Source organism: Rattus norvegicus, chromosome 3 (assembly GCF_021556685.1).
Source record: "Rattus norvegicus strain SHRSP/BbbUtx chromosome 3, alternate assembly SHRSP_T2T, whole genome shotgun sequence".
Taxonomy (NCBI): Eukaryota; Metazoa; Chordata; class Mammalia; order Rodentia; family Muridae; genus Rattus; species Rattus norvegicus.
The window spans coordinates 142,745,480-142,758,921 of NC_141536.1; the positions used below are offsets into that span (position 1 = coordinate 142,745,480).

Consider the following 13,442-nt stretch of genomic DNA (forward strand, 5'->3'; position numbering starts at 1 on the left):
TCTAGTTATGGACATGACAGTTGCTTCAATTCCCAGGAATAAACACACACAGAGATTTGTGGGGGGAGGAAGAAGGAGACAGAGAATCCATCGTAAGTGTGTAGAGTTGGAAGTAGCAAGAATAAAAGACAAAGACCCCTGAGCAGGGAAACAGACTGTGGTAGCAGAAAGACAGCCATTAAGCAGTTATGCAGCAACTGCCTAGGCTCCTCCTACTATTGTCCTGTGTGCGTGAGGGGCCTGGTAAGTGGCCCTGAGACTCTGGGAAGCAGGTGTGCACTCACTCATGCATTTATAGGTTCAAAGTCACCAAGCTCCGATCTTTTTCCTCCATGTTTCTCTTGCCAAAATCCATGTGAGGACAACAGTAGCTAGGACTCTGACAGAATGACTAACACCTGGCCTCACTGAGGCTATGCAAGAACTTGGTTCAGATTTTAATTTGTCATAACCTTTTCCAATGGCTATGATTTGATCATCGGTAGAGAGAAGCTGTCCCATCGTAGACAGGAATCCGTCAGTGGTATCTGAACAGTGACAAAAGCATATAGACACAGGGATGGGAGGCCATTCGATCCTGGGGAAAGTGGATTGTATGATGTGAAGATGCAGATGCAAGCAGAGCTTCCCAAGTGTGGGTCAGGCAAGAAGACGACATCCACGGAGTAGCTCACCTCCTGCCACAGCCTATGTCTCAGGCCTGCTAAACAGGAAGGTTTCCAGGCCGAATTCTACCTCTGTGCCTTGGCACAAGCTGCTATTCTACCAATAGCAAGCCTTCCTCACCTTACCAGCTGACACCACCTGTCTTCCTCCAGACTTCAGTTCTGGGGAATTTCCCCCTGTTCCTGCTTGTCCACAGACTGCCCCACCCCGACATTCTCTTCGGTTTCCACTCAAAATAGCAAACTATAGTTTTTTGGGGTTGTTTTGTCTTGTTTTAGGGCATCCTGTCCTTGAGGCTCTCTAAAGACAGCTTCAGAGGTGTCCTCTACCTCTATCTCTCATTAGAGCTCCTTATCACTCTCTACACTTCTTCTCACTAAAAGGATCTAGAGGTGTCCTTCCTTACAGCCATCATGAGTTAAAATATTGGCCACAGCAACAATGGCTCAGTCACTGTGAGATGCTACAGCTATTTGTGCTGACCATGAAATCTAGGTTCCCAGCCTGAGGAGGTTGGTGGGTTTCCTAGATGAAACAGGCATGGAGAGTTATGAAGAATAGCTATAGGGTAACAGTGGAGGGAGGGGGAGGAGGAGGGAGAGGGAGGGGAGGAGGGAGGGGTAGAGAGAGAGAATGCAGCTGTCCTTGGGAACACTGCCCAGCTGAGTTTTCCCAATCTTTACTCAAGGTTGGATCCAAGACTGTTGTACTCAGTGCCTTCTGCTACTTGGGGCCTCTGTGAAGGATGGCAGGAGGCTACCACGGGATCTCACATGGATGGAGGAATCCCACAGGACTGCTTGGGGGCTATATGCTGAATCTGGCTGACCTGCCTTGGAATGGGGGGCTATTCTGACTAGTAAGTCAGATGAGCACACATTCCCTGAACCAGATCTTGAAGGATCAACAGATAAGCAGATCAGGCAGACATAGACTAACCCCCTAGCCTATGGTTTATCCACCAAGTGGGAGTACAGAGGACATTGGTACCCAGATAGTTTTTGATATTCTTTTGGATCAAACCTTATTCTGAGCAAGATGCTTTTGGAGGCCATCATGGGTTAAATATTTTTATGACTTGGAATTCATGTGCAGAAGCATATGGAAATCTGCAATCTGCTGTTTTCCTGTGTTAGACACACAACAACCTGAACTTCAGAGCGCTTGCTTGCTCATGCTCTCCCCTACCCGACTCTTGCTTGTTCTCCCCTCCCCTCCCTCACTGTGGCTGTCTTCAGCCAGGCCAGGCCAGTCTATGCTACCTGGGTATCACCTGCCAAGGAGCTCAGAAGTTCACTTGAATGCAGAGAAGCACAACAAAGGGACTCTCTTGGTAACACTGAAATAAACAGGACTTGTTCCTATGCTGAGACAGTCCTCAAAATAATTCCTACTAAGAGATCCATCTCTCCCTCTCTCCAGCCCTTCTCGATCTTCCCCAGCCTCAAGGCAGCATCCTCTGCTGCCTACTTCTCTGCTGAGAGCTTCTGGTGCTGCTTCCAGGGATTCGGCATTTGTCCCTGGGCTCAGACAAGGAAGTCTGCTCAGATTTGAGAAACAGTGACCTGGGGCTGTGTTTACTTCTTTGCTGAATGACTACCTTATGTGATCTCTTTGCTTTCTACTTTTCTTAATTACTATCTTGTGTGATCGTTTTTACTACTTTACTTGATTACCTTGTCTTCGCTCTAAAAACTGACCATGTTTTTTGGATGTACCTAGAATGATATAAAAGCAAGTTAGCATAACTGTCCTCTGAGAGACTCCACCCAGCAGCTGCCTGAAACACATGCAGGGACCCACAGCCAAACATTAGACTGGGCTCAGCAAGTCTTATAGAAGAGTTGGAGGAAGGATTGGGGAACCTACAGGGGATAGGGGCTCCACAAGAAGACCAACACAGTCAACCAACCTGGACTCTTGGGAGCTCCCAGAAACTGACCCACCAACCAAAGAGCCTACTAGGTCTGGACCTAGGCCGCAGATGTTCAGCTTGGTCTTAATGCAGTTCCCCAACAACTGAAGAGGAGGCTTACCCTGACTGTCACCTGCCTGTAGATCCTGTTTCCCTAACTGGGCTAACTTCTCTCAGTGGAAGAGGTCATACCTAGTCCTGTGGTGACTTGAGGTTCCAGGGAAGCATTGCACCCAGAGGGGACTTCCCCAGGTAAGGGATGGGGAGAGACAGTGTAAGGAGGGGAGTGAGAAAAGAGGGCTGAAATTGAGATGTAAAGTGAATAACTAAATAAATTAATAAGAAAAAAAGAAAACTGTCACCCAGATCAACCCACATGCTGCACCCTGGGGCAGACTGTTTACCCAGGAGCCTGCCTGAACATCACTATCAGTTCAGGTACAGTACCCAGAGGACCACAAGAATGCTACTCCAGTGACAGACTCAGTAACTAAGGAGCTGCCAAATCAATATCCACAGGGAAGACTGTATAAAAAGGGAACTAACCACACACTTCTTGATTTTAAGGAAGGCCCAGTACTCAGGAGACTACACAAACTGCCCACAAGGAAGGCCCTATTTATAGAAGGCAGCTGCAACATATACAATACTAGGGCAGGCTCAGTGCAGAGGGGACCACTCACATAATTTCCACAAAGTCAACACAGTATCCTCTGAGCTCACAGCCTTCTACTCTCCAATACTGCATGGGTATCCAAAAAACCAACAGCATGATGACCTCAGGGCAAGATCAGCATCCCAAAGCTATTTGAGCTCTGATTCCCTACACCATTGGAACCAAATGAAATCCACGATGCCTTTAGGGTAGGCTCAGTGGCACTCACACACTTCACTCGGTACAGGCCCAGTAACTGGGCTGTCCCCACGCCAACCTCAGGAAAGAAGCAGTATTGCTTAGCCTATTCACACTGATCCCTGACAAGCCCAATACCCATGTGAATGTCCACATACTGAATTCACTCAGTGTCCAGTAAGCCAAATGTAGGCTGTCCCTAGGACTGGGGACCAGTTGCATGTTGACATCAAAGAAGATGCATGTGACCACACTCAGATTGTCCAGAGTGAAGAATACCCAGGTAATCTTTTCTATGATATCCCCAGGACATCCAATATATAGGAGGCTGCCAGTGCCAGGGACCAGCCTCATCTGAGAGCAGGGCCTGGAGAAGGTTGAATGCAAGAGCAGTGAAGGGAAGGAAGGATCAGACACAGGACTTCATTCATTTCATAAGAGAGGGGACAGAAAAGAAGCGCACCTCAGTGTGGCTTTTCCTACACTGACAAATTATGCCTCTTCAGGCTTTATACATAAAATAATTTCCTCAGAATTTTTATTCATTGATTATATAGCTTTTCAAAATACATTTTGAAAAAAGTTTTGAAAAAAGTTTTCCTCAGTTACATAAAAATATTGAAAGAGGAACAAAGCAAACAGCAATTTACTTAAGGGAAGTAAAAATTAACATTATGATAAAATCAATTTTCTTTAAATTCATATCTTCTTCCTTAAGATTGGGGTCATAAAGCCTGTGATCACAGAAATGCTAGTCAGGATGAATTTGATTCTGCTTCAGTTTCGTATAAGATTAACAGGTCAAAAGTTATTTCCTACTGCCAGTTAAATCAAGCTTGGTTTCCTACAAAAGTTCAATCTCTCTAACCCTTATTTGATTCTTCTGTTCTTTCCTCTATATTTCTTTATAAGGCCATCATCCTTTTACTTTAATTCTTAAAATATTGTGCAGCCCCTTGCTTAAGCAAAGGAGGCCTATCAGCACTGTCTGACAAGTCTGTCCAGGAAGCAGGCAGTTCCCTGAGCCAGAACGCCTTCTGCTGTGTCTCTGTCAGGAACACTAGTTTCAGTTGGATTCCTATCTTTATTACAATTATGTAAAGAATAGAAGAACATCTGGATTCCTAAAACTTTTGCTGTTGGGAAGGCACCAAGGCTTGTCATTAACTGTATGATCAAAATCTCTTCCTATTCCTTCAAGTTCCTTGTTTCTAAAGTTGAACATAAAAAAATCTAGCAATTCAATTACAGTCTGTCGGCTTCTAGAATTTCCCTAGGTTTTTCCTCTTTAATAATTTTCTCAAATTCCCTATCTCATGCCTACTAATAATACTCCTTAATGATCTAAGTGTTTATTTAAGTAATAAGTTCTTAAGAGAGACTCAAGTTTGTGCATAAATAAATTCATTAATTTCATTCTTGTTTGCACCAGTTTTTTGTTGTCTCAGCTCTGTGAGAGACGTAGGTAGAGCAAAAGGTGTGTAGCAAATTTCCACCAAGGGCAGTGGAGAGTCAGCCCAAGTTGTCTAAGCACCAGAACTTTGTCAAGCAGTGCCTTCAGGACACTTGGCATCGCCATGCCAGACAGTATTTTCAAGGCAATTCTAGTACCCACAATGCTACTCTCATATTTCCACCAGAAAAAAAGCTCAATGTCAGGGGCTGCGGCCCACCACCCACCGATGCAGGCCCAATACCCAGAGGGTTGTCCCTGAAGTCAACATGTGGTCAGTTCCACTTGCTCCACAGTAGCCAGGAGGCCGCTGAATATAAAACGGCTTACAGTGAAAACTGCAAGATACTCACATAAACTGCAGTGGGGCTGATGTTAGAAGAAAAGTAAAGGTTGAAACAGAAAGGCTTGGAACACTGAAGAACATAGAAATGAAGGCCACGTGGATCTGATATAACCAAACTGGCCAGATGAGAGGAGGGGCAGGGCTATGGCCCCATGATGATAGGACATGAGTAAGGCACTGCTGTCATTTCCTTGCTTTTAATGCTGCTAATTGTAAGTAATGATGGATTCTAAAAAAGCCTCCGCCTATTTCGAGTCAGAGACCCCAGACTGTGCCACAGATATTAAAAACAACCACTGTTTTTTGGTGGACATGAGGACTTACCATCAAGTTGAGCCAAGGAGCATGAATAGAGCATGTGGGCCCTCTATTGGCTTGACCCATGATAGCATGGAGAACTAACTAACATAGTAATTATCACACTCAGTCTTTGTCCAGTCTCTGCTATGTAGCATATCACACACACACACACACACACACACACACACACACACACACACACACACCCCACCCCACATAAGAAAGTTCAATGGCTTTTTCCTCTCTCAGAAACCCCTCCCACTCTCTGGAGTCTCTCACTTTCCTGTAAGTCTTTAATGGAGCTTGCTTCCACTTTGCTTACTCCTTCAAGTGTCTCTGTCTTGAATCTTAACTGGTATGAGACATGAACTTGAAGCCCCTGTCCCAGGACTGCACTTAAATGTCCTTTGGTCAGGCACAACTTGGTGGAGAAAAATCCCATCACACTCAAACATTGTATCAACCTCAGAGATGGACCTGCAACCCTTGGAGATTGAGGACTCTGGAGACCACATGTACATTGACCTAAGTGCAACACTTTATCCAGAGAATCCTACTCAGATAGCCTTCAGAGCTGGCCCAGTACCTAGAAGACAGCCCACCTAATAAATCCAGGGAAGACACAGTACCCATGTCTATACTGCCATCAGAGTAGGCTTAGCATGACTTAGGACATGCCATTCCGACCTTGTATAATCCGAATGTTCAAGGGTTAACTGAACACCGCCCTCAGTGAATTGCTATAACCCAAGGTGCAACTGGAACATGTTCCATAGGTCAAATCTAGTACTGACGTTACCCACTCACTGCCAAAGGATAGACTCAGTTCTAATAGGGAGCATTGTGTTTTGAAAACAATGTAGGTTCAGGACTCATAGGGAAGCCCACACACTGGACTTAGTTTGGACCTAGAATCCAGGAGGTTGATTTCCAACTAATCTCAGGGTAGACTTGGTACCAAGAGGACTGACTGAACCCTGCCCTTTATCTCAGGCCCAGCATCCAGAAGACCATACTTCAATGAACCCAGGGCAAGACCATAAACCAGAAGACCACTTGCACACTGTAACTATTGTAGACCTAGTAACTAAAGAGCCAAAATCATACTTCCTCTACCTTATTCAGTACCCAGGGGGCCCCTCATACCGAACAGAGAGTATCACAGATCCAAGCACTCAACCACATGCTGAAATCAGGGTTTATGCAAAATATGGGGATGCTCAAACACTAACTTAAGTGTAGACCCAGTACCCAGAGGGCCACCATCATGCTATCCCTAGTGTAGGTCTGTTACACAGGCTCCTGTTGATCCAATGTTTCCCAGGTACTCTCAGCATCCAGTGGCTGCCTGAATGCTGTCCTCCACCCCAATTTCATCAATGAAGCAGCCTGACATACATGCTTAGTTAAGATACAATTCCTAGAGTCTACTGGAACAATAACCCTAGGGTAGACCCAGTTCCCAGGGAGCTGAGTGCATACCACTCCTTGTTCAAGCCCTATACCTCAGGGGAGAGAAGGCTGTCTCCATGCTGACCCTGTTGGCAGAAGTAATACCCTGTGGACCAACAATTTGCTGATCTCAAAGCAGGTCCAGTATTAGGAGTACCTCCCACACTCCACAGCAGGGCCAATTCCTAAGACCAGACTATACAGCGTAGATAGGGTAGGCCAAGTGCTAAAAAGATGATGGCCACAATGCCCACCCTTAGGGTGACCCAGTTCCTAAGTGTGGGACGTAAAATCATGCCAGGAAGTTTGGTAAGGTAGAGCAGGTTGAGACCCAGAGACTCGATGGGCACACCCCTGAGACTTAGGTGACTCCCAGCTCCCTGCCAGAGTCCTGACTTGGAACATGTGCCACACTCCTCACATAAAAGAAACGTGTCCTATGGTCACATGGGGCCAAAACAGAGTTCTCCACATTAATGAGGTACCTAGAGGCCCAGAGGGCTTAGCCAAAATGTTTCCTCTCTAGACATTCCTTCCTACAAAAGGTATTTAATGTCAGGCCTACCCTGAGAAGTGGGTATGGTTTTTTTATGCATCCATTTTCCACCAAGAACAACCACAAGACTGTTAGACCATAGACCATCTCTTTTGTCAAGATCTGCCACAAAAAAACTGGGGAAGGCCTTTGTCTGTAGAGCTGCAGCATAATTCTCCCATAGAAGGACTCTGCACTCCCAGCCACAACCACCATCAAGCCTGCCTCTGCCAAGCTAAGGACAATCACCCATGGGACAAACTGGAGCTCCCCTACGTCCCCAGGCTAGATGTTGTCCCCAGCCAGCTGGCCCCTGACTCTGTTCTCTGCTCTTCTGTAACTCCCAGTGATGCCCAGATGTCTAAGAGTCTGAGAACCCCACTTCCCAGCCTTATTGCAGGCCCAGGGATCCCGAACCAGATCCACTTTCCCACATCTCAGATTGCACTTTCCCACCCCACCCCCAGCAGTGCCTTGGCACTTCCCTATAGCCTGGCACCCATTAGGGTAAGCACAGTCAAACTCCCTACGTTCCATCTCCCAAGAGGCCAAAGCATTCACCTACAGAACCAACACTTAGAGGTGCCCAAAAACTCTACTTCACACCTCTTTGAACTGCTGTTGACCTGAATCAGTGACAGAACCTAAGAGAACGCACCAGAGGATGAAAATTGTTTTAAATTGGAAAGCTGGGGTCAGAAGATCTTGAACAAACTCTGTCTTATGCCAGCAGGTTTGTAAAGAAGTGCAACACTGTGGAGCAGTGGCCCATGCCAGGAAACTTGGTAAAGCTTAGTGGGTTCAGAAACCCCGGCACCCACCTGAGGACAGTAGGAGTTTCCATACTCCCAACCAGATTCCTGGCCTGGAACATGTGACCGCAACTCCCCACATTAGACCACGACCACTGGTCATGTAGCACATAACACTGAGTTCCCCATGCTGATGAGGTCTCTAGATGGGCTCTGAGGGTTTAGCCAGTGAGCTTCCCTTCCAGACATCCCTTCCTGCAAAAACTATTTAACCTCTGGTCCACCCTGAGGAAGTTGTGTGTACCTATTCCCAAGTTGAGCAATCAATAAACAGTTTGGAACCAAGGGCCGTCTCTCTCATCAAGAACAGCTGCCATGGGGAGAAGCCCTCATTACCAAGCTGCAGTACCTAACTCTCCCACAGAAGGCCCCTCTGTGTGCCTGGATAATTGCAGCTAACCTAAGCTGGAGTTCCCCCTCCCCACGGCCCTAGCCTTGCAATTTTCAGCAGCATCTGAACATCCAGGAGTCAGGGAACCCCAACTTCAGCCTCAGCCTATGCCGATTCTCACTCGGGCTGAGGTCCTATCCTAAGCTGCATTCTCTCACCCCCTGAGCAACATGTCAGCCCTTCCCACAAACCTAGCACCTGATGTCAGTGTAGGGTAAAAATGCAGTCCAGTGGAGTGCGGTGGCAAGACTGAATGCAGAACCAAACATCAGGGTGGAGAGATGGCTCAGCAGTCGAGAGCACCGGCTGCTCTTCCTGAGGTCCTAAATTCAATTCCCAGCAACCACACGGTGGTTCACAACCATCTATAATGGGATCTTATGCCCTCTTCGGCATGCAGGTGTACATGCAGATAGAGCATTCATATGCAAGCAATAAATAAATAAATAAATAAATAAATAAATAAATAAAACTTTTTTTTTCTTTTTTTCAGAGCTGGGGACCGAACCCAGGGCCTTGCACTTGCTAGGCAAGCACGCTACCACTGAGCTAAATCCCCAACCCCAAATAAATCTTTTTTTTTTCTTTAATTTTTGAAAAGAAACGGTTGGGAAAGCAGGGGCTGTACCTCTCCTGGGCAGCAGCATACGGTTGGCCCTGATAGGAAGACATGTGTGAGCTAATCCCGAGGGCTACCTGGAATAGTCAGGAGGGGTGCTAGCTCCTAGGATGTGAGAATTGGAGGGCCAGCCCTGTCCCCTCACTGGCTACAGGACTTGGGAGAGTAGGCCCCTATACCTCAGCTGGGCACAGTGGAGCTAGCTCTGGAGGCGTAGGTGTGGGTGAGTGGACCTCAGGGAAATGTGTGTGGGCCAGCTGACCCTGCCTGCTGATGATGGCAGCCCTGGGCGGCCTGGCCGGAGCAGTGCTGGAGAGCTCACCCTGTTGGTGCAGATATGGGAGAGCTGGCTCAGCTACCAACCAGGCCCAGATCCAGGGCTCTGAGCTAGTTCACCACAGAAATCTGTATCATCTGCAAATGGTGGGGATTCACGAAAGGGCTGGTCCTGCTGATCCAAAGCTGCTGGATCCATATGACACAAGACAACAACAGGATCACCAGGAGAAATCCCGGTGACGATCCAATATTGATGATGTCACAGAAGCCAGAGATCTTGAAGCAGACCGATGAGTGAATGACTATAATGAACGTTTACAAGTGAAGATGTGTGGACAGAGGCTATATTGTAGGGCACTCTGTGACACTTTCCATGGTGAGATGTCTTCTATGCTTTGGTTTGTTTTGGAGAGTTATTAAGTTCAGGGGTGTGTGTGTGTGTGTGTGTGTGTGTGTGTGTGTGTGTGTGTGTGTGTTTTAGCTGTGTGAAGGGCAGATATGATGGAACTGGGAAATGATCGAGACTGAAGTGCGTGATACGAAGCTCACAAAGAATCAATAAAGGTTCTTTAAAGTGCAGCTCTTATATACAGTGTGTAAGGAGAGTGGGAAAGATTCAGCAGAAAGGGATATACGATGAGACAGAGTCAACAGGAAGCTAAGCAAGCACACAACAGTCTGTGGATTGATAACCATAACCCCTCAAGGTAGAGAGAGTTGAGCATCTAGGATCAGAACTGGAATTTCCCCCCAAGGCCCTGGCCCAAGGTCATTACTGGCTTTGGCAATCATGATTCTGGTTTTAGACAAGGAACTGCATTCCTTCTCCACACATAAGGGTCTCAAGGAAAGCTTTGCATTGGCCTGGCTCCCAAACTGCACGATAGACATCCATCCTAACACTCAATCCTTTCTGGTCCTACCTCCTAGGTAGGTAACCTTCTTATTCTGATAGGCTTTGTGAGACTTCAGAGGCTCCTGGGCAGCCCTGACACTGAGTGCCCTCTCCTAGAATAGCCTGCACTCATCTGGGCCTCAACGTTCTCCCTGTACACTACTACAGTCCTCTACTCCTCAACCATTTCCCCTAAAGTCTGAGAAACCTCCATTCCTGAACATTCACTAATATCTAAGCCTGTCACAATTGCCCTTAAAGACTTATGACTTTCCTTAAAGGCATCAATATTATTTAAAACCTAAAGCTCACAAAAGTTTATAGCCTCCCATTGACAAATTCCTCGATAACCCAATACCTAGGGGCCACCTGAACACTGACCTCAGGGTAAGAGCAGTATCCAATGTGATGAATAAATGCTTCCCTCAGGGCCCTTTACTCAGTATGAGTAGGCAGCCCACGCACTGCCAGCTAGCACAGGGACAGTTTGAAGGAAATGCTAGCTAGCCTGTTGCTCCTGGGGCAGATTCAGTACCCAGGGAGTCATAAGCATACTGTCTTCCAGTATAGTCCTAGAACACAGAAAACTGTCTAAATCCTGACCTCATGGCAGGAGCAATGCCCAGAGATGACACCAGCCAACTGACCAACTGTACCCCAGGTCAGACCCAACACCCAGGTACCTTATGCTTTCATCCAATTCAGGGCACATACACAAGGGGGTAAGCACATGCTTCTCCCTAAGGAGGCCCAGGACCTAGCAAGTTGTCCATATTACTACTAATACTGAAAAGACCAATCCAGGTACCTAGAGTGTGGTCTCATACATCACCCCAGGGAAGACCTATTACCAAGAGGGCCACAAGTCCTCCCATCTACGCCTGAGCCAATATCCAGGAGGCGCCCTATTGCTTCCATTTAATTCAAGATGAGTAAACAGAAGAGCAAATACATACTTCCCCAAGGGTAGCCCTAGCGCCTAAAGAGCCATCTGCACCCTGAGCAAAGGTTATAGAGTCCCCAGGGGTCTAACTGCACATTGCACCCAACTCAGGCCACATGACCAACAGCACTTCTTGACATGATTCCTTTCATTCATATCTATGAAAGTGCTAGAAAAATGTTACATTCAAGTATACATGACAAAACTGAGGTCTAGAAAAGTTTCAGCAGGGTCCAAGGCCATACATGTAGGCAGCTCAGTCATACTTCACTCCCAAAACCTGTGACCTGGGATCCTGCCTCTTTCCAAAGTTTAGCACTGCCATCCTTTGTAAACCACCAAATCCATCAATAACTTTACTCAGACCCCATCATCCCAATTACTCCAGATCTGAGGCAGGATGGTCACATAGTCAAGGCTGCCATGCACAAATTATTCACTGTCTCACAAAAAAATTAATCTGTTTGTAGTACCACAAATCTGGAATCCTTGTACTGAGGAGTTAAAGCATAGAGATCAGGAGTTCAAGGTTACTCTCAGGTAAAAAGAAAGAGGTCCCCCAGCTAGACCTCTCTTGGGCATAGACCCAAAAGATGCCCCAACATATAACAAAGACACACGCTCCACTATGTTTATAGCAGCCTTATTTATAATAGCCAGAAGCTGGAAAGAACCCAGATGCCCTTCAACAGAGGAATGAATACAGAAAATCTACACAATGGAATATTACTCAGCTATCAGAAACAATGCCTTTATGAAATTCCTAGGCAAATGGATGAAACTGGAAAATATCATCCTGAGTGAGGTAATCCAATCACAGAAAAACACACATAGTATGCACTCATTGATAAGTGGCTATTAGCCCAAATGCTCAAATTACCCTAGATGCACAGAACACATGAAACTCAAGAAGGATGACCAAAATGCAGATGCTTCACTCCTTCTTTAAAAGGGGAACAAGAATACCCTTGGGAGGGGATAGGGAGGCAAAGTTTAGAACAGAGGCAGAAGGAACACCCATTCAGAGCCTGCCCCACATGTGGCCCAAACACATACAGCCACTAAACTAGATAAGATGGATGAAGCAAAGAAGTGCAGGCTGACAGGAACCGGATGTAGATCTCTCCTGAGAGACCCAGCCAGAATACAGCAAATACATAGGTGAATGCCATCATTAAACCACTGAACTGAGAACGGGACACCCGTTGAAGGAATCTTAGAAAGGACTGAAAGAGCTTGAAGGGGCTCGAGACCCCATATGACCAACAATGCCAACCAACCAGAGCTTCCAGGGACTAAGCCACTACCCAAAGACTATACATGGACTGACCCTGTGCTCCAATTGCATAGGTAGCAATGAATAGCCTAGTAAGGGCACCAGTGGAAGGGGAAGCCCTTGGTCCTGCCAAGACTGAACCTCCAGTGAACGTGATTGTTGTGGGGAGGGCAGTAATGGAAGGAGGATGGGGAGGGGAACACCTATATAGAAGGGGAGGAGAAGGGGTTAGGGGGATGTTTGCCTGGAAACCACGAAAGGTAATAACAATTGAAATGTAAATAAGAAATACCCAATTTAATAAAGATGGAGAAAAAAATCAAATATATGAATAAAAACTAAATCAAAAAAAAAGAAAAAGAAAGAGGTCCACATGAGGTAAATGGCACCTCATTTTAAAATAATACAAAAAATTAATAAACAAATAGAAGGAAGAGAAGTTTGGGGGATGTGCCCAGTGGTAGAGCATTAGCCTAGCATGCACAAGACACTAGGTCAGATACCTAGTACTAGAAAATGACAAATAAAAAACAGCACCTCAGACTGCAGTGATGGCAAAGTGGTTAAGAGCATAGGCCACTCTTCCAGAGCACCCAGATTCTATTCCCAACACCCACGTTGTGGCTCACAACTGTCTAACTCTAGTTCCAAGGGAGATGATGTCCTTTTCAAGCCTCCATGAGTGCCAAGCACACATGTGGTGCACA

At 46.4% G+C, this 13,442-nt stretch overlaps 1 protein-coding gene across 7 annotated transcripts in view; it reads right to left on the reverse strand.

Moving 5' to 3' along the window:
• The window catches only part of Cdk5rap1 (CDK5RAP1 mitochondrial tRNA methylthiotransferase), a 140,877-nt gene that overhangs the window by 45,027 nt on the left and 82,408 nt on the right, over positions 1 to 13,442 (reverse strand). The window lies entirely within an intron of this gene.